This window comes from Mesoplodon bidens, assembly GCF_964165515.1.
Source record: "Mesoplodon bidens genome assembly, chromosome: 7".
In the NCBI taxonomy this organism is placed as follows: domain Eukaryota; kingdom Metazoa; phylum Chordata; class Mammalia; order Artiodactyla; family Ziphiidae; genus Mesoplodon; species Mesoplodon bidens.
Window position 1 is genome coordinate 58,290,325 of NC_138164.1, and position 23,638 is coordinate 58,313,962.

At 40.3% G+C, this 23,638-nt stretch overlaps 1 pseudogene across 1 annotated transcript; it reads right to left on the bottom strand.

Moving 5' to 3' along the window:
* Positions 1 to 264: 264 nt before the first annotated feature.
* Positions 265 to 1,425, bottom strand: LOC308620280 (olfactory receptor 52B4-like; annotated as a pseudogene). Its single transcript has 2 exons — positions 1,335 to 1,425; positions 265 to 1,104 (listed from the first exon to the last, which is right to left on the bottom strand). The product of its transcript is annotated as an olfactory receptor 52B4-like (transcript).
* Between the last annotated feature and the right edge of the window lie 22,213 nt (positions 1,426 to 23,638).

A 23,638-nucleotide genomic window follows, 5' to 3' on the forward strand; every position in this document is an offset into this window, starting at 1 on the left:
GAGTCTCTAAGAGAATAAGTAACTTCCTCCAGGTCAAACACATCACTTTTGGTGAACCCAGGACTCAAAGCTAATTCTGATCCGACAACTTGTGCTCTTTCCTAAACACCACCCTTCTCAAGATAACATGGCATTCTATCTTTAAAAGCCATGACAAATCACTTTGTTCACAGTCAGTACCACCTTTTGTTCATAAACCTCTACAAAGTAGGCAAAGGAAATGTGAGGTCCTATGTTGATAAACATATCACCTGTCATACAAACTCAGCAGTGTTTCCACTGTGAAGACAAAGTACTAACCACACACTCTTGACTCTGCCTGGTCTTGACCCCATAAATGATGGGGTTTAGCATAGGAGGGGCTAACATGCAGATGTTTGCCAGCAGAATGTGGGCATAAGCAGGAACATGATGCCCTAACTGCTGGGCAATTATGGTAAAAATGCCAGTAAGTTGAACATGGAAATGACCCCAAGATGGGAGCCACACGTGCCTAGGGCCTTTTGCCAAACTCCTCGGGAAGGGAGGAGGAAGACTGCATTGAGGATGAAGGTATAGGAAACCAAGATGTGCAAGGCATCTATCCCTACAGTAGAGAGCAGAGCAGACAAGCCATACCAGACATTGACACGAATGTCAGCACAAGCAAATTTAGCAACAGCCATGCACTCACATTGCTATGGCAGAAAGGTAGTCTCTTCACAAGGAACACATCTGGGAGTATCACAGAGAAGATCCTCAGGACCACAGCCAGACCAACCATTATGATTACTTCACAATGGAGCACTGTGACATAGTGCAGTGGGTCACAGATGGCCACACAGCTGTCAAATGCCATGGCCCACAGAATTCCTGACTCAGCAATGAAGGTGGCATGGATGAAGAACATTTGGGTGACACAGCCATCAAGGCAAATCTCTCCAGCATGGAATCAGAATATGGCCAGGGCTTTGGGCACAGTGGTAGTGGACAAGATGAGGTCAGCCACAGCCAGCATGCAGAGGAAGAAGTACTTGGGTTCATGGAGGTTGCACTCAGTGACGATGATGAAGACAAGGAGGCTATTCCCAAGGACAGCAACAAGGTAAGAAATAAAGAAGGGGGCTTCCCTGGTGGCGCAGTGGTTGAGAGTCCGCCTGCCGATGCAGGGGACACGGGTTCATGCCCCGGTTCGGGAAGATCCCACATGCCGCGGAGCGGCTGGGCCTGTGAGCCATGGCCGCTGAGCCTGCGCGTCCGGAGCCTGTGCTCCGCAACGGGAGAGGCCACAACAGTGGGAGGCCCGCGTACAGCAAAAAAAAAAAAAAAAGAAAGAAAAGAAATAAAGAAGGGGCAAGAGATCCGTATGTGCTGGTCTTCCAGGCCAGGGATCCCCAGCAGAATGAAGAGTGAATGGCTGGTACCAGTGTGGTTGGGGGTTGCCATGCCTGGGATGAGTCATTTGGATGTTGGTATATGGGATTTGGCAGTCATCTCTTCTCTCTTTCCAAAAAGGTGAATGGGGCTGGAGTGGGGGAAGTGGAAACAGATCATTTTTCACTGAATGAGAAGTAGAAAGGGACCTGGTCAGGAAATCAGGAAACATGGGTTAAAACTCCTTGCCATTCTATTCACCAGCTATGTGATCTCAGTAAAACTACTTCCCTGCTCTGGGTTTCTCTTTTATCACTTTAAGACTAAAGTTGAACTAGATATCTGTAAGAGAGTTGTTCCAGCTCTAGAATGCCATAGGATCTTAGCATCAGATTATTACAAACAGTTGAGAGCTGTGAATATCACTGCAGTTTCCACTTTGACCATCAGAATGGGATATGCATCTCAAAAGGCAAATGGTAACTGAGTTATCAATTTAACAAACCTTACTGAACACACTGAGCATGTACCATGGCTCCTGGAGGACCTACTTGAGGGGAGGCAGACAATTAAACAAAATAGCTATACAATACAGATAGTGTAGAAGAATGTTAAACACAGGGGCTGTGGAAACATGGAAAGTTTTCTAGGAGTTCAGAAAAGTTTTTCTAAAGGTGCCACCCTGAGTTGAACCTTGAAAAATAAGTAAGAGTTTGCCAAGTAAAGTCATGAGGGGAGAGGAGAACACAAAGTCACAGAGATCTGAAAGGACATGGAGTTTGAAGGAAAATTATCATGATTCGGGTTATGATAGCCTGGAGGACATGGCACGAAATGATAGGAAATAATGTCAGGCAGTGAAGTAGGAGCCACATCTCTGAGGGCTCTGGGTACAAGTGTAAGGAGTTTAGAATTTATGTTGAAGCAGTTGGAGCCACTGAAGGGTTTGTAGTGAGAGAACGGCATGGTGCAGTTTGCATTTGGGGTCGCTCTCTCTCTGGCAGTACTGTGTAAGAAGGGCGGGGAAGGGAAGAGGCAGGTTGGAGGACTGAGACAGAGATCATTTAGGAGCAGCTCTGCACTAAGGGCTGCACGTGCATTATCTCAATCACCACCATGTGAGATAACTGTACTCATTTTCCCATTTTACCCATGGAGAGCAAAGAGAGCTTAGAGAGTTCGTCATCCCCCCACCCAAGGTCACCTGGCTGGTAAATGGTGGAGCTAGAATTTGGCTACCCACACCATGCTTTGAAGCACATCACATCTACCTTACTCCACCTTGGTCCCCTTCGTCAGGTGCTTGTGATTTCCTGACTCCTGATCAAAGGGAGAAAACAAAAGTCACCTGTTGTTAATTCCCTTAACCACCCTCATTCTGTCACCTACAAATTTATATTTGAATTGTCTTTTCCCTCCCGCTCCCATTCAAGGCTCAGCCCTCCATTGGTGCACTGGACCCCAACCTTCTCTGCATTAATCTGTCACTCTGGTAATTTCAAACTCTTCCTTTCTTCTGGCCCCTTCTCCTTAGTGTGTCTCTTCCCCTGTTCACCTCAGTTTTACAAAAGGAGGGATGTGCACCCTTCATCTATCCTCTTACCACCCTCATAATCTTTACCCAATGCCATTTTACTTATAACACCAATATGCCATTAAAGCTTCCTTTTCCAAAATAATCTATCATATCATAGTTGCCAAATCTAATATTACTTTTCATTTCTTATTACTAGTAATCTCCAACTTCTATCATTAATACTTCTTTATTTGATGACAGCAACCATTAAATATCTACTGTTAGATATATTTATTATTTCTAATTATTGCACCAAATGTATGAAATTGAAAGTATCACTAGTTCATGCGTGAAGAAACTAATCTCATATAGGCAACTGCCCAAAGTCAAACAACCTGTTAGAGGCTAAGCTGATATTTGAATCCAAGATTATTAAAGCCAAAGCTTCCATTAGCTTTTGAAACGTCCACTTTTGTTTGTTGATTACCTAACCACCTTTCTTTGGCTTCCTCTCCACTCCCTTCTCATTCTTTTATTTTGCCAGAATGTCTGAGACATGTAAGACAATGTAATAGAGGAAAAATCATATGGGCTTTAGACCTACCTGAGTTCAATTCCAGCTCTGTCTGCTTCAAATCCACAAACACACAAACTTTCATTCATATTACCATATTATCATACACATTCATTTATACAGTCACAACACACACTTGCTCACACAAATTTTGATGATTTACACACTAACACACATTTTCCCTATTCACACAAACAGCCCTTCCCCATGAACGCGCATGCACACACACAGACACACACATACACACACACTTTTAAACTTTCTTTCATGTAGATACCCACCGAAATTCGCACAGTCATTACCCAGTCAAACTCACTCTCACTTATCTAAGTCATAACTTTGCCTATCTCCATTCAGCATGCTGGCTTTCCTCCCATTAAATCAGTTTCCTCAGGGAGGTGGAGATTCCAAATGTTATTCAACTCTTACCTCTGCTTCCAGCCTGACAGTCCTCTAACATATGCCAGAACAAAGAACTCTCTCTGGGAATGCAATTCACAAGACAACCCCCCACCCTGCTTCACCAGTTCCACCCTGGAATTGCCCAAACATGAATCAGAGATGTAAAATATCAATGCTGGTTGACACTTTATACCAGCGGTCGTCTAACTGCTGCCTGTGGGCCAAATCCTGCCCACCACCTTCTTTTATAAATAAAATCTTATTGGAACACAACCATGCCCAGTTATTTATGTTTGTCTGTGACTGCTTTCGTGGAACAGATTGAAGAGTTGCAGCAGAGACCACATTCGAAACTTAAAATATTTGCTGTTGCCCTTTACAAAAAATTTTTGGCAATCCCTGCTTTAGAATAATTTTGCATGATTTATTACTTACAAAAGCCACAGAAGGAAAGGCAATTTTCCCAAGGCTACAGAGGAAGTAAGATTTCTTGCCTATCATGCCACTGTTTCCACCATGCCACAAAGATTCTGCAGACACATTCTGGTCTGTCCTCTCTGACTCTGCTCTCAGGGGATGGAAAATTCCTAATACAGCCTCTATTGGGTGACCAAAGGATGAAGACAATTCATTATTGTTTCCCATCTCTCTCATCAATAAACTCAGCATTTCCCACCTCCTTTATCCCCACCATTCCTGCCCATAGGCAGAAGGACCCAAAGAGGCACCAGCCCATCCTGGTCAGTACCAACCTACATCTCTCCTCACCCCAAACTGTCTATCACAGCCATCAGGAATCGAAGACTGAAGCCATGCCCCTGCCTAGATGGCAGGGTATTCCGATAACCAGCAGACTGTGTTCAATGGCCAGGGGACCAAGCCGGAGGAGGAACTGCAGGGCAAATTATTTTTTCTCTGAGCATCTTTGGGGACCATGGGCTTACTCATGTGACTCTCTTCTCCCCTAGGATCTCCTCTACTGAGGATCTCCTTAGTGATGTAACTGTAAAGCCCTTAACCCTTCTTGTCTGAGTGCCAGAAGCCTCATGTGAAAAGAAGGCCGGAGAGGTTATATGAGCTTAAGAGAGAAAAGGAGGTGGGAGAGAAGTTTTGGAGTGAGAGGTCAGGGCAAAGGATGGGAATTGTTAAGTCCCCGGAACTTGGTCAAGTCCCCGGAACTTATTCCAGTGCATCTTCATCAACCCTGACTTCCAGAAGGCATAGAAACACTTCAGGAGCTGGAGTATTATAGAGCAGCGGTCCCCAACATTTTTGGAACCAGGGACCGGTTTCGTGGAAGACAATTTTTCCACAGAGAGTGGGGGCGGGGGGGCGAGGGGGAAGGCAGGTTTCAGGATGATTCAAGGGCATTACATTTATTGTGCACTTTATTTCTATTATTATTACATTGTAATATATAATTAAATAATGATACAACTCACCATGATGCAGAATCACTGGGAGTCCTGAGCTTGTTTTCACTTGCCACTCACTGATAGGGTTTTGATATGAGTCGACAAGCAATTGATTTATTATGGTCTTTGTGCAGTCAAACCTCTCTGCTAATGATAATCGGTATTTGCAGCCGCTCCCCAGTGCCAGCATCACCGCCTCAGCTCCACCTCAGATCATCTGGCATTAGATTCTCATAAGGAGCTTGCAACCCAGATCCTTCACATGCGCAGTTAACACTAAGTTTCCCGCTCCTATGAGAATCTAATGCCGCAGCTGATCTGAGAGGAGGAGGAGCTCAGGCAGTAATGCGAGCAATAGGAAGCAGCTGTAAATACAGCTCGATTGCCCGCCACTTATCTCCTGCTGTGCAGCCCAGTTCCTAACAGGCCACGGACTGGTACCAGTCCGTGGCCCGTGGGCTGGGGATCCCTGCTATAGAGTCTCTCAAACATTCATGTATTCACATTCATCACTCATTCAAGCCAATGTGTATTAAGTGCTAACTATGTTAATGGCACCATAATGAGATGTTGAACAAAATCAAATCCACTTAAAATTTAATTATATTGTTTTGTATTTAGACTAATGCTTTGATTCTTTCATTGAAGGATTTTCTTTTTTAATTATTTATTTATTTTCATTGAAGTAGAGTTGATGTACAATATTATATGTTACAAGTGTACAATATAGTAATTCACAATTTTTAAAGGTTATATTCCATTTACAGTTATTATAAAATATTGGTTATGTTCCTTGTGTTGTACAATATATCCCTGTAGCTTATTTTATACATAATAGTTTGTACCTCTTAATCCCCTCCCCCTATATAGCTCCTCCTCCCTTTCCTCCCCCCACTGGTAACCACTAGTTTGTTCTCTATATCTGTGAGTCTGTTTCTTTTCTGTTATATCCACTAGTTTGTTGTATTTTTTAGATTCCTCATATAAGTGACATCATACAATATTTGTCTTTCTCTCTCTGACTTATTTCACTTAGCATAATACCCTCCAGGTCCATACATGTTGTTGCAAATGGCAAATCTTCATTCTTTGTTATGGCTGAGTAGCATTCCACTGTGTGTGTGTGTGTGTGTGTGTGTGTGTATCTTCTTTATCCATTCATCTGTTGACACTTCCATATCTTGGCAACTGTAAATAGTGCTGCTATGAACATTGGGGTGTATCTTTTTGAATTAGCATTTTTGGGGGGGATATATACCCAACAGTGGAATTTCTGGGTCATATGGTAGTTTTCTTTTGTTTTTGTTTTTTGGCTGTGTTGGGTCTTTGTTGCTGCGTGGGGGCTTTCTCTAGTTGTGATGAGTAGGGGCTACTCTTGGTTGCGGTGCATGGGCTTCTCATTGCGGTGGCTTCTCTTTGTTATGGAGCACGGGCTCTAGGCGCATGGGCTTCAGTAGTTGTGGCACACGGGCTCTAGAGCTCAGGCTCAGTAGTTGTGGTGCACAGGCTTAGTTGCTTCGCAGCATGTGGGATCATCCCGGACCAGGGCTCACACCCATGTCCCCTGCATTGGTAGGCGGATTCTTAACCACTGCACCATCAGGGAAGTCGGTAGTTTTATTTTTAGTATTTTGAAGACCCTCCATACTGTTTTACACAGTGGCTGCCCCAAATTACATTCCCATCAACAGTGTACCACAGTTCCCTTTTTCAGGGGATTTTCACTGGAACATTTTCATTGATAACCCTCCAAGTTTTTCTCTGCTCTATTTATGGATTTTTACATTGTGATGATGGATCATATTGTACATGTGTCATGCTCTTTAATTTCATAATATAGAAATTTTCAATGGTAACAAACGTTCTTTCAACATTTTTGTTCTGCTCCTTTATTACAGCTGCATTTGTCTTCAGTATGACACAATGCCACACACATTGTTAGTACAGGTATACCTCAGAGATATTTCTGGTTCAGATCCAGACCACCACAATAAAGTGAATATCACAATAAAGCAATGACACAAATTTTTTATTTCCCCGTGTATCCAAAATATATTTACACTATACTAGGCTATTATGTGTGCAATAGCATTGTCTTTAAAAAACAATGTACATACCTTAATTTAAAAATACTTTATTGCTAAAAAATGTTACCCATCATCTGAGGCTTCAGTGAGTCCTAATCTTTTTGTTAGTGAAGGATCTTGCTTCTGTGTTGATGGTTGCTGACTAGTCAGGAGGGTGGTGGCTGAAAGTTAGGTAGCTGTGGCAATTTCTTAAAATAAAACAACAATGAAGTTTACCACATTGATTGACTCTTCCATTCACAAACGATTTCTCTGTAACATGCAATGCTGTTTGACAGCATTTTACCCACAGTAGAACTTCCTTCAAAATTTAAGTCAGTCATCTCAAACCCTGCTGCTGCTTTATCAACTAAGCTTCTGTAATGTTCTAAATCCTTTGTTGTCATTTCAACGGTTTCACAGTATCTTCACCAGGAGTAGAATCCATCTTAAGAAACCACTTTCTTTGCTCATCCGAAAGAAGCAACCCTTAATCCACTAAAGTTTTATCATGAGATTGCAGCAATTTTGTCACATCTTCAGGTTCATCTTCTAATTCCAGTTCTCTTGCTATTTCCACCACTTCTGCAGTTACTTCCTCCACTGAAGTCTTGAACCTTTCAAAGTTATCCATGAGTGTTGGAGTTAGCTTCTTCCAAACTCCTGTTAATATTGATATTTTGACTTCTTACCATAAATCATGAATGTTCTTAATAGTATCTGGAATGGTGAATCTTTTCCAGAAGGATTTCAATTTACTTTGTCCATGTCCACCAGGGGAATCACTATCAATGGCAGCTATAGCCGTATGAAATGTGTTTCTTAAATAACAAGACTTATATATTACTCCTTGATCCATGCACTGTAGAAGGGATATTGTGTTAGCAGTCATGAAAGCAATATTAATTTCATTGTACATCTTCCATCAGAGCTCTTGGGTGACAAGGTCATTGTCAATGAGCAGTAACAGTTTGAAAGGAGTCTCTTTTTCTGAGCAGTAGGTCTCAACAGTGGCTTAAACTATTCAGTAAACCATGTTATAAATAGATGTGCTGTCATCCAGGCTTTGTTTTTCCATTTTATAGCACAGGCAGAGTAGATTTAGCATGATTCTTCAGAGCCCTGGGATTTTGGAATGGTAAGTGACCATTGGCTTCAACTTAAATTTACCAGCTGCATTATTCCCTAACATGAAAGTCAGCCTGTTCTTTGAAGCTTTGAAGCCAGGCATTGATCTCCTCTCTAGCTCTGAAAGTGCTCGATGGCATCTTCTTCCAATACAAGGCTGTTTCATCTACACTGAAACTCTGTTGTTTAGTGTAGCCACCTTCATTAACTATCTTAGCTGTATCTTCTGGATAACTTGCTGCAGCTTCTACATCAGCACTTGCTGCTTCATCTTGCACTTTTATGTTGTATGATGGCTTTTCTTAAACCTCATGAACCAACCTCTGCTACACATTCAAACTTTTCTTCTGCAACTTCCTCAGTTCTCTCAGTCTTCATAGAATTTAAGAGAGTTTGGGGCTTGCTCTGGATTAGACTTTGGCTTAAGGGAATGTTGTGGCTTGTTGGATCTTCTATCCAGACCACTAACTTTCTCCATATCAGTAATAAGGCTGTTTGACTTTCTCATCATTCACTGGAGTGGCACTTTCTTTTTTTTTTTCTTTTTTTTGTGGTACACGGGCCTCTCACTGTTGTGGCCTCTCCTGTTGCAGAGCACAGGCTCCAGACATTCAGGCTGAGCGGCCATGGTTCACGGGCCTAGCCGCTCCGCGGCATGTGGGATCTTCCCAGACCGGGGCATGAACCCGTGTCCCCTGCATCGGCAGGCAGAGCCTCAACCACTGCGCCACCAGGGAAGCCCTGGAGTGGCACTTTTAATTTCCTTCAGGAACTTCCTTTGCATTTCCAACTTGGCTAACTGTTTAGCACAAGAATCCTAGCTTTCGGCCTATCTTGGTTTTCAACGTGTCTTCCCCATTAAGTTTAATCATTTTTAGCTTTTGATTTAAAGTGAGAAATGTGTGACTCTTCCCTCATTTGAACACAAGAAGGCCATTGTAGGGTTATTAATTGACCTAATTTCAATATCATTGCATCTCAGGCAATAGACAGGCTTAAGGAGAGGGAGAGAGATGAGCAGTCAAAACACACACATTTATCATCAAGTTTTCTCTGTCTTACATGCAAACAGTTCTTGCTACCCCGAAACAATTATAAGAGTAAGATCAAAGATCATTGATCACAGTTCACTATAATAAATATAATAATAATGAAAAGGTTTGAAATACTGAGCAAAATATCAAAATGTGACAAAGAGGCACAAAGCGAACAAATGCTGCTGGAAAAAATGAGCTGACAGACTTGCTCGATGCAGAGTTGCCACAAACCTTCTATTTGTAAACAAATAAAAATGCAATACCTCCAAAGTGCAATAAAGCAAAGCACAGTAAAATGATGTATGCTGGTACTCTGTAAGTATTTCTTGAAAAAATATGTAACTAAATATTCCACCTTCGTGATGTACTAAAATATGTTTAACCTATCCACTAATATTGAATATTTATATAGCTACCATTTTCCTCTGTTAAATATATTCTATGATGACTGATGAAAGAAATCAAAGATGATACAAACAGATGGAAAGATATACCATGTTCTTGAATTGGAAGAATCAACATTGTGAAAATGACTATACTACCCAAAGCAATCTACAGATTCAGTGCAATCCCTATCAAATTACCAATGGCATTTTTCACAGAACTAGAACAAAAAAAATTTACAATTTGTATGGAAACACAGAAGACCCAGAATAGCCAAAGCAATCTTGTGAAAGAAAAATGGAGCTGGAGGAATCAGGTTCCCTGACTTCATACTATACTACAAAGCAACAGTAATGAAGACAGTATGGTACTGGTACAAAAACAGAAATATAGATCAATGGAACAGGATAGAAAGCCCAGAGATAAACCCACACACATATGGTCACCTTATGTTTGACAAAGGAGGCGAGAATATACAACGGAGAAAAGACAGCCTCTTCAATAACTGGTGCTAGGAAAACTGGACACCTACATGTAAAAGAATGAAATTAGAACACCCCTAACACCATACACAAAAATAAACTCAAAATGGATTAAAGACCTAAATGTAAGGCCAGACACTATCAAACCCCTAGAGGAAAACATAGGCAGAACACTCTGTGACATAAATCACAGCAAGATCCTTTTTCTTCTACCTCCTAGAAAAATGGAAATAAAAACAAAAATAAACAAATGGGACCTAATGAAACATCAAAGCTTTTGCACAGCAAAGGAAACCATAAAGAAGAGGAAAAGACAACCCTCAGAATGGGTGAAAATATTCACAAACAAAGCAACTGACAAAGGATTAATCTCCAAAATTTACAAGCAGCTCATGCAGCTCAATATTAAAAAAACAAACAACGCAATCCAAAAATGGGCAGAAGACCAAAATAGACATTTATCCAAAGAAGACATACAGATTGCCAACAAACACATGAAAAGATGCTCAACATCACTAATCAGCAGAGAAATGAAATGGAGCCACGATGACCCAAAACCTATGGGATGCAGCAAAAGCAGTTGTAAGAGGGAAGTTTATAGCAATACAATCCCACCTTAAGAAACAGGAGACAACTCGAATAAACAACATAACCTTGCACCTAAAGCAATTAGAGAAAGGAGAACAAAAACACCCCAAACTTAGCAGAAGGAAAGAAATCATAAAAATCAGATCAGAAATAAATGAAAAAGAAATGAAGGAAACGATAGCAAACATCAATAAAACTAAAAGCTGGTTCTTTGAGAAGATAAACAAAATTGATAAACCATTAGCCAGACTCATCAAGAAAGAGGGAGAGGACTCAAATCAGTAGAATTAGAAATGAAAAAGGAGAAGTAACAACTGACACTGCAGAAATACAAAAGATCATGAGAGATTACTACAAGCAACTCTATGCCAATAAAATGGACAACCTGGAAGAAATGGACAAATTCTTAGAAATGCACTACCTGCCAAGACTGAATCAGGAAGAAATAGAAAATATGAACAGACCAATCACAAGCACTAAAATTGAAACTGTGATAAAAAAAAATCCTCCAACAAACAAAAGCCCAGGACCAGATGGCTTCACAAGCGAATTCTATCAAACATTTAGAGAAGAGCTAACACCTATCCTTCTCAAACTCTTCCAAAATATAGCAGAGGGAGGAACATTCCCAAACTCTTTCTGCGAGGCCACCATCACCTTGATACCAAAACCAGAAAAGGATGCCACAAAGAAAGAAAACTACAGGCCAATATCACTGATGAACATACATGCAAAAATCCTCAACAAAATACTAGCAAACAGAATCCAACAGCACATTAAAAGGATCATACACCATGATCAAGTGGGGTTTATCCCAGGAATGCAAGGATTCTTCAATATACGCAAATTAATCAACGTGATACACCATATTAACAAATTGAAGGAGAAAAACCATATGATCATCTCAATAGATGCAGAGAAAGCTTTCGACAAAATTCAACACCCGTTTATGATAAAAACCCTGCAGAAAGTAGGCACAGAGGGAAATTTCCTCAACATAATAAAGGCCATATATGACAAACCCACAGCCAACATCGTCCTCAATGGCGAAAAACTGAAACCATTTCCACTAAGATCAGGAACAAGACAAGGTTGCCCACTCTCACCACTCTTATTCAACATAGTTTTGGAAGTTTTAGCCACAGCAATCAGAGAAGAAAAGGAAATAAAAGGAATCCAAATTGGAAAAGAAGAAGTAAAGCTGTCACTGTTTGCAGATGACATGATACTATACATAGAGAATCCTAAAGATGCTACCAGAAAACTACTAGAGCTAATCAATGAATTTGGTAAAGTAGTAGGATACAAAATTAATGCACAGAAATCTCTGGCAATCCTATATACTAATGATGAAAAATCTGAAAGTGAAATCAAGAAAACACTCCCATTTACCACTGCAACAAAAAGAATAAAATATCTAGGAATAAACCTACCTAAGGAGACAAAAGACCTGTATGCAGAAAATTATAAGACACTGATGAAAGAAATTAAAGATGATACAAATAGATGAAGAGATATACCATGTTCTTGGATTGGAAGAATCAACATTGTGAAAATGACTCTACTACCCAAAGCAATCTACAGATTCAATGCAATCCCTATCAAACTACCTCTGGCATTTTTCACAGAACTAGAACAAAAAATTTCACAATTTGTATGGAAACACAAAAGACCCCGAATAGCCACAGCAATCTTGAGAAAGAAAAATGGAGCTGGAGGAATCAGGCTCCCTGACTTCAGACTATACTACAAAGCTACAGTAATCAAGACAGTATGGTACTGGCACAAAAACAGAAAGATAGATCAATGGAACAGGATAGAAAGCCCAGAGAGAAACCCACGCACATATGGTCACCTTATCTTTGATAAAGGAGGCAGGAATGTACAGTGGAGAAAGGACAGCCTCTTCAATAAGTGGTGCTGGGAAAACAGGACAGGGACATGTAAAAGTATGAGATTAGATCACTCCCTAACACCATACACAAAAATAAGCTCAAAATGGATTAAAGACCTAAATGTAAGGCCAGAAACTCTCAAACTCTTAGAGGAAAACATAGGCAGAACACTCTATGACATCAATCACAGCAAGATCCTTTTTGACCCACCTCCTAGAGAAATGGAAATAAAGACAAAAATAAACTCATGGGACCTAATGAAACTTAAAAGCTTTTGCACAGCAAAGGAAACCATAAACAAGACCAAAAGACAACCCTCAGAATTGGAGAAAATATTTGCAAATGAAGCAACTGACAAAGGATTAATCTCCAAAATTTATAAGCAGCACATGCAGCTCAATATTAAAAAAACAAACAACCCAATCCAAAAATGGGCAGAAGACCTAAATAGACATTTCTCCACAGAAGATATACAGACTGCCAACAAACACATGAAAGAATGCTCAACATCTTTAATCATTAGAGAAATGCAAATCAAAACTACAATGAGATATCATCTCACACCAGTCAGAATGGCCATCATCAAAAAATCTAGAAACAATAAATGCTGGAGAGGGTGTGGAAAAAAAGGAACACTCTTGCACTACTGGTGGGAATGTGAATTGGTACAGCCACTATGGAGAACAGTATGGAGGTTCCTTAAAAAACTACAAATAGAACTACCATATGACCCATCAATCCCACTACGGGGCATATACCCTGAGAAAACCATAATTCAAAAAGAGTCATGTACCAAAATGTTCATTGCAGCCCTATTTACAATAGCCCGGAGATAGAAACAACCTAAGTGTCCATCATTGGATGAATGGATAAAGAAGATGTGGCACATATATACAATGGAATATTACTCAGCCATAAAAAGAAACGAAACTGATCTATTTGTAATGAGGTGGATAGACCTAGAATCTGTCATACAGAGTGAAGTAAGTCAGAAAGAGAAAGACAGATACCATATGCTAACACATATATATGAATTTTAAGAAGAAAAAAAATTGTCAAGAAGAACCTAGGGGTAAGACAGGAATAAAGACACAGACCTACTAGAGAATGGACTTGAGGATATGGGGGAGGGGGAAGTGTAAGCTGTGACAAAGCTAAATAGAGGCATGGACATATATACACTACCAAACGTAAGGTAGATAGTTAGTGGGAAGCAGCCGCATAGCACAGGGAGATCAGCTCGGTACTTTGTGACTGCCTGGAGGGGTGGGATAGGGAGGGTGGGAGGGAGGGAGGGGATATGGGAACATATGTATATGTATAACTGATTCACTTTGTTATAAAGCAGAAACTAACACACCATTGTTAAGCAATTATACTACAATAAAGATGTAAAAAAAAAACCCAATCCCAAAATTGGCAGAAGACCGAAATAGACATTTCTCCAAAGAAGACATACAGATTGCCAACAAACACATGAAAAGATGCTCAACATCATTATTCATTGGAGAAATGCAAATCAAAACCACAATGAGGTATCACCTCCCACCGGTCAGAATGGCCATCATCAAAAACTCTACAAACAATAAATGCTGGAGAAGCTGTGGGAAAAAGGGAACCCTCTTGCACTGTTGGTGGGAATGTAAATTGATACAGTCACTATAGAGAACAGTATGGAGTTTCCTTAAAACCTAAAAGTAGAACTACCATATGACCCAGCAATCCCACGACTGGGCATATACCCTGAGAAAACCCTAATTCAAAAAGAGACACGTTGGGCCTCCCTGGTGGCGCAGTGGTTGAGAGTCCGCCTGCCAATGCAGGGGATACGGGTTCGTGCCCCGGTCTGGGAGGATCCCATATGCCGCGGAGCGGCTGGGCCCGTGAGCCATGGCCGCTGAGCCTGCGCGTCCGGAGCCTGTGCTCCGCAACGGGAGGGGCCACAACAGTGAGAGGCCCGCATACCGCAAAAAAAAAAAAAAAAAAAAAAAAGAGACACGTGGGCTTCCCTGGTGGCACAGCGGTTGAGAGTCCGCCTGCCAATGCGGGGGACACTGGTTCGTGCCCCGGTCCAGGAAGATCCCACATGCCGTGGAGAGGCTGGGCCCGTGAGCCATGGTCGCTGAGCCTGCACATCCGGAGCCCGTGCTCCGCAATGGAAGAGGCCACAACAGTGAGAGGCTCATGTACCACAGAAAAAAAAAAAGAGAGACACGTACCACAATGTTCACTGTAGAACTATTTACAGTAACCAGGACATGGAACCAACCTAAATCGATAGATAAATGGATAAGAAGATGTGGCAAATATACATAATGGAATATTACTCAGCCATAAAAAGAAATGAAATTGAGTTATTTGTAATGAGGTGGATGGACCTAGAGTCTGTCATGCAGAGTGAAGTTAAGTCAGAAAGAGAAAAACAAATACCGTATGCTAACGCACATATATGGAATTTAAAAAAAAAAACGGTACTGATGAACCTAGTGGCAGTGCAGGAATAAAGACGCAGATGTAGAGAACGGACTTGAGGACACGGTGGGGAAGGGGAAGCTGGAATGAAGTGAGAGAGTAGCACTGATATATATATACTACCAGATGTAAAATGTATGGCTAGTGGGAAGCTGCTGCATAGCACAGGGAGATCAGCTCAATGCTTTGTGAAGACCTAGAGGAGTGGGATAGAGAGGGTGGGAGGGAGGCTCAAGAGGGAGGGGATATAGCGATACATATATACATATAGCTGATTCACTTTGTTGTACAGCAGAAACTAACACAATATTGTAAAGCAATTATACTCCAATAAAGACATTTAAAAAATATATTCTGTGACGAAACATAGAAAACAAACTTATGTATACCAAAGGGGAAAGAGGGGGGATAAATTAGGAGTATATACACACCATTATATATAAAATAGGTAAGCAACAGCATTTACTGTGAAACACAGGGGAAAATATTCAATATCTTGTAAAAACTTATAATGAAAAATTATCTGAAAAAATTATATATATATATAACTGAATCACTTTGATGTACATCTGAAACTAATAGAATATTATAAACCAACTATACTTCACTAAAAAAATTCTGTGATGAGTATATTAATAAACTTCTGTATGTTTTCCAGATTATTTTATTTAAATATTCAATATTCAAAAGAAGGAAATAATTATGGCAATGTTTCTATTTCTATGTAGTTTTTATTGATGTAATTTTCTCATACTTTCATAATTATTTATAGTTCTTTTTTTGTAATGAAGTTAAATTTTTTCACTGGCAACCTACTCTGTGCCAGGCACTGCAATACAAGAGTGAACAACACAGGTGCCTTTGTGGAATTTATGGTACAGAGACAAAAAGCAAAATCCTCCAGTTAAGTTTTGTTTTGTTTTGTTTTGCAGTACGCGGGCCTCTCACTGTTGTGGCCTCTCCCATTGCGGAGCACAGGCTCCGGACGCGCAGGCTCAGCGGCCATGGCTCACGGGCCTAGCCGCTCCGCGGCATGTGGGATCTTCCCGGACCGGGGCACAAACCCGTGTCCCCTGCATCGGCAGGCGGACTCCGAACCACTACGCCACCAGGGAAGCCCCATTTAAGTATTTTTGTTCATTAGTACTTTGCTCCCATATATTTAGAACCTGTGGGAGTATTATACCTATTTTATATATAATGGTGTGTATATTCTCAGGTTTTGTTCCAAAATAATGCTCATTCACTTTCTTATAGACTACTGCTGCTTTGAGACTCATGCTATCTCCCTTCTACTCTTCAATGCTGTCTTAAGTTCTTTTCAATTCCCTCATAAACAAATGCATGCAAGTCATTACATTAGTATTAGAGGGACTTTGATGTCAATATGGAAAGCTAATTCTTCATCCTGTGCTCTTGATTCCATTTCCTCCTAATCTGAGTTGTCTTTCCCTTCACTCTACTGTAGTTATTCACTCCCATAACCACCTCCTTTCTCCTCTTCCAAATTCACTAATTCTAACATCCCACTGTCCAACCACAAGTACTTAAGCCCAAGTATGTCTTAACTATGCCTGTTTTTTAAGCCTCATAAAAACTGCTAATCTATTAACACTACAATTTTCTTTCCAAACCACCAACCCACTCTGTGATTCTTAAATTTAGATTCCATGCTCTTCATTATAATAAATCTCTTCTAAGTATTCTCAAATCCTTTAAATCTTCTTCTCCATTCTTTCTGGCCCATCCCAAAACTATTATACACCAAATCAATAACTAGATTTGGGTAGTCACCCAGAGAACAGAATGGTGCCATTAAATGATTACCAACCTAGACGACCAACAGAGCCCAGCAAGTTTACACATTTGCTCAAGTCAGCTCATTCTCCCACTCCACCTAATTAATGCTTTGTGTATACACCCTATTCAAACCTCCAACCTTGATTCAAGAACCCACCTCTCTACCTTTGGCAGAAAAGGTAGCCTACTAAATCAGAACTGATCAGTGAGAAACCCACACAAATTCAAGACACTAAATCTTAAAACACAACTACATCTGCTCCTACCCTCTCTTCATTCCTTCTTGCTGAGGAACTGTCTCTCCTGTCAAGTAATAATCCCTCCATTTTTTCTCTGGACACCAATAAGAAAGGTTAGCCTGAGCATTCATAGTCATGAACCTGCAAAGCATTATTTGGGCTAAAACTTGCAGTGATTGTATAATCTGGGGAGGAAAATGTTGATAAATTAACCAATAGCTGTCCTGGTAAGGAGGGTCCAATGAGATGTCAAATGAGCATATGAAAAAATACCCAATATCATCATACTTCGTTAAGGAAATGCAAATTAAAACAACAATAAGTTACCACTACACACCTATTAGAATGGCTAAAACCCAATACACTAACAATACCAAATGCTGGTAAGAATGTGGATCAATAGGACTCTTATTCATTGCTTGTAGAAATGCAAAATGGTAAAGACACTTTCGAAAACTGTTCTGCAGTTTCCTACAAAGCTAAACATACTCTTACCACATGATCCAGCAATCACACTTCTTAGTATTTACCCAAAGAAGCTGAAAATTTATGTCTACACAAAAACCTGCACACAGACATTTACAGAATCTTTATGCATAATTGCCAAATTTTGGAAGCAACCAAAATGCCTTTGAACAGGTGAATGGATGAACAAACTCAGGTACATCCGAACAATGGAATATTATTCAGCAATATAAAGAAGTGAGATAAGACAAAAAGACATGGAGGAATTTTAAAAGCATTATACTCAGCAAAATAAGGTGCTCTGTAAAGATTATGTGCTGTATGATACCAATCTTATGACATTCTGGAAAAAGGCAAAACTATGGAGACAGTAAAAAAAAAAAAATCCATGGCTTTCAGGAATTTTGAGAGAGCAGGAGAGGGATAAATAGGGGCATACAGGGATTTTTAGGGCATTGAAAATATTCTGAATAGAACTATAATGGTGGATACATGTCATTATACATTTTTCAAAACCCATAAACTATACAACACAAAGAGTGTACCCTAATATAAGCTACAGTCTTTCATTAATAATAATGTATCAGTATTGGTTCATTAACTGTAACAAATGTGCCACACTAATGCAAGACGCTAATAATAGGGGAAACTTTCTGATCAAAGGAGGAGGAAGGGGGTAGGGTGTATATGGGAACTCTCTCTACTTTCTACTCGATTTTTCTATAAACCTAAAACTACTCTTAAAAAATAATATCTATTAATTTTTAATGTAATCCTTGAAATTAAAAAAATTAAAACAATGGATTGGTTAAACAGCTTATTAGATAGAGCTAAGGAGATCGTTAGAAACTTAAAGATAGATTAGAAAAATGTGTCCCAATGTGACACAAAGAAATAAAGAGTTACAAAATAATAAAGAGAGGTTAAATTACTTGTAGGATAAAGACAGACAATAGAACATTTAAAAAGAATACCTTTCCCATATAAGGGAAGTTTTCAACTATAATCTCTTCAAATATTTTCTCAGTCCCTTTCTTTTTCTCTTCTTCTTCTGGGACCCCTATAATTCAAATGTTGTGCATTTAATGTTCTCCCAGAGGTCTCTGAGACTATCTTCAATTCTTTTCATTCTTTTTTCTTTATTCTGCTCTGCAGTAGTTATTTCCACTATTTTATCTTCCAGGTCACTTATCCGTTCTTCTGCCTCAGTTATTCTGCTATTGATTCCTTGCAGAGAACTTTTAATTTCATTTATTGTGTTGTTCATCATTGTTTGTTTGCTCTTTAGTTCTTCTAGGTCCTTGTTAAACGTTTCTTGTATTTTTCTCCATTCTATTTCCAAGATTTTGGATCATCTTTACTATCATTACTCTGAATTCTTTTTCAGGTAGACTGCCTATTTCCTCTTCATTTGTTAGGTCTGGTGGGTTTTTGCCTTGCTCCTTCATCTGCTATGTGTTTCTCTGTCTTCTCATTTTGCTTAATTTACTGTGTTTGGGATCTCCTTTTCACAGGCTGCAGGTTCATAGTTCCCGTTGTTTTTGGTGTCTGTCCCCAGTGGCTAAGGTTGGTTCAGTTGGTTGTGTAGGCTTCCTGGTGGAGGGGACTAGTGCCTGTGTTCTGGTGGATGAGTCTGGATCTTGTCTTTCTGGTGGGCAAGTCCACGTCTTGTGGTGTGTTTTGGGGTGTCTGTGGCCTTATTATGATTTTAGGCAGCCTCTGTGCTAATGGATAGAGTTGTGTTCCTGTCTTGCTAGTTGTTTGGCATAGGGTGTCCAGCCCTGTAGCTTGCTGGTCATTGAGTGGAGCTGGGACTTGGCGATGAGATGAAGATCTCTGGGAGATTTCTGCCATTTGTATTACGTGGAGCTGGGAGGTCTCTTGTGGACCTGTGTCCTGAACTTGGCTCTCCCATCTCAGAGGCACAGCCCTGATGCCTGGCTGGAGCATCTAGAGCCTGTCATCCACATGGCTCAGAATAAAAGGGAGAAAGAAAAGGAAGGAAGGAAGAAAGAAGAAAATAAAATAAAATAACGTAAAATAAGATAAAATAAAGTTATTAAAATTAATTATTAAGAAAAAAATTTTTTAAGTAATAAAAATTTTAAAAAAGGACAGAACCCTAGGACAAATGGTGAAAGCAAAGCTATACAGACAAAATCACACACAGAAGCATACACATACACACCCACAAAAAGAGAAAAAGGGGGGAAAAATAATATATCTTTGCTCCCAAAGTCCACCGCCTCAATTTTTGGGATGATTCGTTGTCTATTCAGGTATTCCACAGATGCAGGGCACATCAAGTTGAGGGTGGAGATTTAATCCGCTGCTCCTGAGGCTGCTGGGAGAAATTTCCCTTTCTCTTCTTTGTTCGCACAGCTCCTGGGGTTCAGTTTGGATTTGGCCCCGCCTGTGCGTGTAGGTTGCCTGAGGGCATCTGTTCCTGCTCAGACAGGACGGGGTTAAAGGAGCAGCTGATGCGGGGGCTCTGGCTCACTCAGGCCAGGGAGAGGGAGGGGTACGGAGTGCGGGGCGAGCCTGCGGCGGCAGAGGCCAGCATGACGTTGCACCAGCCTGAGGGGCGCCATGCGTTCTCCCAGGGAAATTGTCCCTGTATCACGGGACCCTGGCCGTGGCGGGCTGCACAGGCTCCCGGGAGGGGCGGTGTGGATAGTGACCTGTGCTCGCACACAGGCTTCTTGGTGGCGGCAGCAGCGGCCTTAGCGTCTCATGCCTGTCTCTGGGGTCCGCGCTGTTAGCCACGGCTCGCGCCCGTCTCTGGAGCTCCTTTAAGCGGCGCTCTTAATCCCCTCTCCTCATGCACCAGGAAACAGAGGCAAGAAAAAGTCTCTTGCCTCTTCGGCAGATCCAGACTTTTTCCCGGACTCCCTCCCGGCTAGCTGTGGCGTACTAGCCCCCTTCAGGCTGTTTTCACGCCGCCAACCCCAGTCGTCTCCCTGCGCTCCGACCGAAGCCCGAGCCTCAGCTCCCAGCACCCCACCCCCGCCCCTGCGGGTGAGCAGACAAGCCTCTCGGGCTGGTGAGTGCTGGATGGCACTGATCCTCTGTCTGGAAATCTCTCCGCTTTGCCCTCCCCACCCCTGTTGCTGCGCTCTCCTCTGCGACTCCGAAGCTCCCCCCCTCCGCCACCTGTAGTCTCCGCCCTCGAAGGGCCTTCCTAGTGTGGAAACCTTTCCTCCTTCACAGTTCCCTCCCACTGGTGCAGGTCCCGTCCCTATTCTTTTGTCTCTGCTTTTTCTTTTTTATTTTGCCCTACCCAGGTACGTGGGGAGTTTCTTGCCTTTTGGGAAGTCTGAGGTCTTCTGCCAGCGTTCAGTAGGTGTTCTGTAGGAGTTGTTCCACATGTAGATGTATTTCTGATGTATTTGTGGGGAGGAAAGTGATCTCCGCGTCTTACTCTTACGCCATCTTGAAGCTTCTCCCCAAACTGATAGAACTATAAGGAAAACCAGACAAATCTACATTTATAATTGGGGATTTAATAGCCCATTCTCACTAATTGATACAACTACTAGACAGTAAATCTGCAAAGATAGAGGAGACCTAAATAACACCACCAACAAATTCTAATGGACATGTATAAATCAGTTCATCCATCAACAGCAGAATATATTTTTTCAAGATTCTGGAGATCATGCAACAAAATAAACCACATCCAGGGTCACAAAACAAGTATCAAAAATATTAAACATGCACAGCAAATAAAACCATTAATGAAATGAAAAGACAACCTACAAAATGGGAGAAAAGATCTGCAAACAGTACAACCAACAGAAGCTTACTTTACAAAGTATACAAACAGCTCATACAACTCAATAACAAAAAAACAAACAACCCAGCAAAAGATGGGCAGAAGACCTAAACAGACATTTCTCCAAAGAAGACATACAGATGGCCAATAAGCACATACGAAGATGCTGAACATCACTAATTAGAGAAATACAAATCAAGACTACAATGAGGTATCCCTTCACACCAGTCAGAATGGCCATCATTAAAATGTTTAAAAATAACTAATGCTGGAGAGGGTGGGAAGAAAAGGGAACCCTCCTACAATATGGGTGAGAATGTAAATTGGTGCAGCAACTATGGAAAACTGTATGGAGGTTCCTCAAAAAACTAAAAATAGAGTTGCCACATGATCCAGCAATTCCATTCCTGGGCCTATATTTGGAGGAAACTCTAATTTGAAAAGATACATGCACCCCCAATGTTCATTGTAACTCTATTTACAATAGCCAGACATGGAAGCAACCTAAATGTCCATTGACAGAGAATGGATTAGGAGGATGTGGTACTTATATGCAATGGAATATGACTCAACCATAGAAAGAAAAAAATAATGACATTTGCAGCAACATGGATGGACCCAGAGATTATCATACTAAGTGAAGTAAGTCAAAAAGAGAGACAAATAGCATATGATACCACTTATATGTGGAATCTAAAATATAACAAAAATTAACTCATTTACAAAACAGAAACAGTCTCACAGCCATAGAAAACAAGCTTATGGTTACCAAAGGGGAAAGGGGGTGGAGGAGGGATAAATTAGGAGTTTAGGATTAGCAGATACAAACTACTATATAGAAAATAGAGAAACAACAAGGGACTACTGTATAGCACAGGGAACTACATTCAATATCTTCTAATACTTTTGATGAGAAAGAAAATGAAAAGATTATATATGTGTGTGTGTATATATATATATATATATATATATATATATATATATCTGAATCACTATGCTGTACACCAGAAACTAACACAATATTGTAATTCCACTATACATCAGTTTTTTAAAATAATAATTTAAAAATAAAAAATAAAATAGATAAACAACAAAGTCCTACTTTATACCACAGGGAACTATATTCAATATCCTATAATAAACCATAATGGAAATGAATATGAAAAATAATATATATATACATATACACTTATAACTGAGTCACTTTGCTATGCACTGGAAACTAGCACATTGTAAATCAATAAAATAAATAAATAAATAAAACTTCAATGAAACAAAAAAGAATGAACATAATCATAATGACAGCAAATATATATATAAAACCTCTAAGTCTATAGATGCCTTTCCAAGTACTTTATGTATAATATCCCATGTAATCCTCACTCAAATTCTCTGTTGATTAAATAATCTTTCATTTTTGAGTTTTAAAAACTAAAATATAGAAATTGATGTAACCAACAGTCAAATCATAGCTTAAGAATTTTCAAACATTAAACAATGAAAAAGACAAAGTATATTTCACAAATATAGCTATTAATGTTTGTCTTTTTTTAACTAGTGGAGTATTACTTTGCCATTAAAGAGAATGAAATAATGCCATTTGCAGCAACATGGATGGACCTAGAGATTATCATACTAAGTGAAGCAAGTCAGACAGAGAAAGAGAAATGTTGTATGATATAGCTTATATGTGGACTCTAAAAAGAAATGATACAGATGAATTTATTTACAAAACAGAAACAGACTCACAGATTTAGAGGACAACTTATGGTTACTGGGGGGAAGGGTGGGGGAAGGGATAGTTAGGGAGTTCGTGATTGATATGTACACACTGCTATATTTAAAATGGATAACCAACAAGGATCTACTGTATAGCACAGGGAACTCTGCTCCATGTTATGTGGAAGCCTGAATGGGAGGGGAGTTTCTGGGAGAATGGATACATGTATATGTATGACTGAGTCGCTTTGCTGTGCACCTGAAATTATCAGAACTTTGTTAATCAGCTATACTCCAATATAAAATAAAAAGGTTTAAAAAATACTGC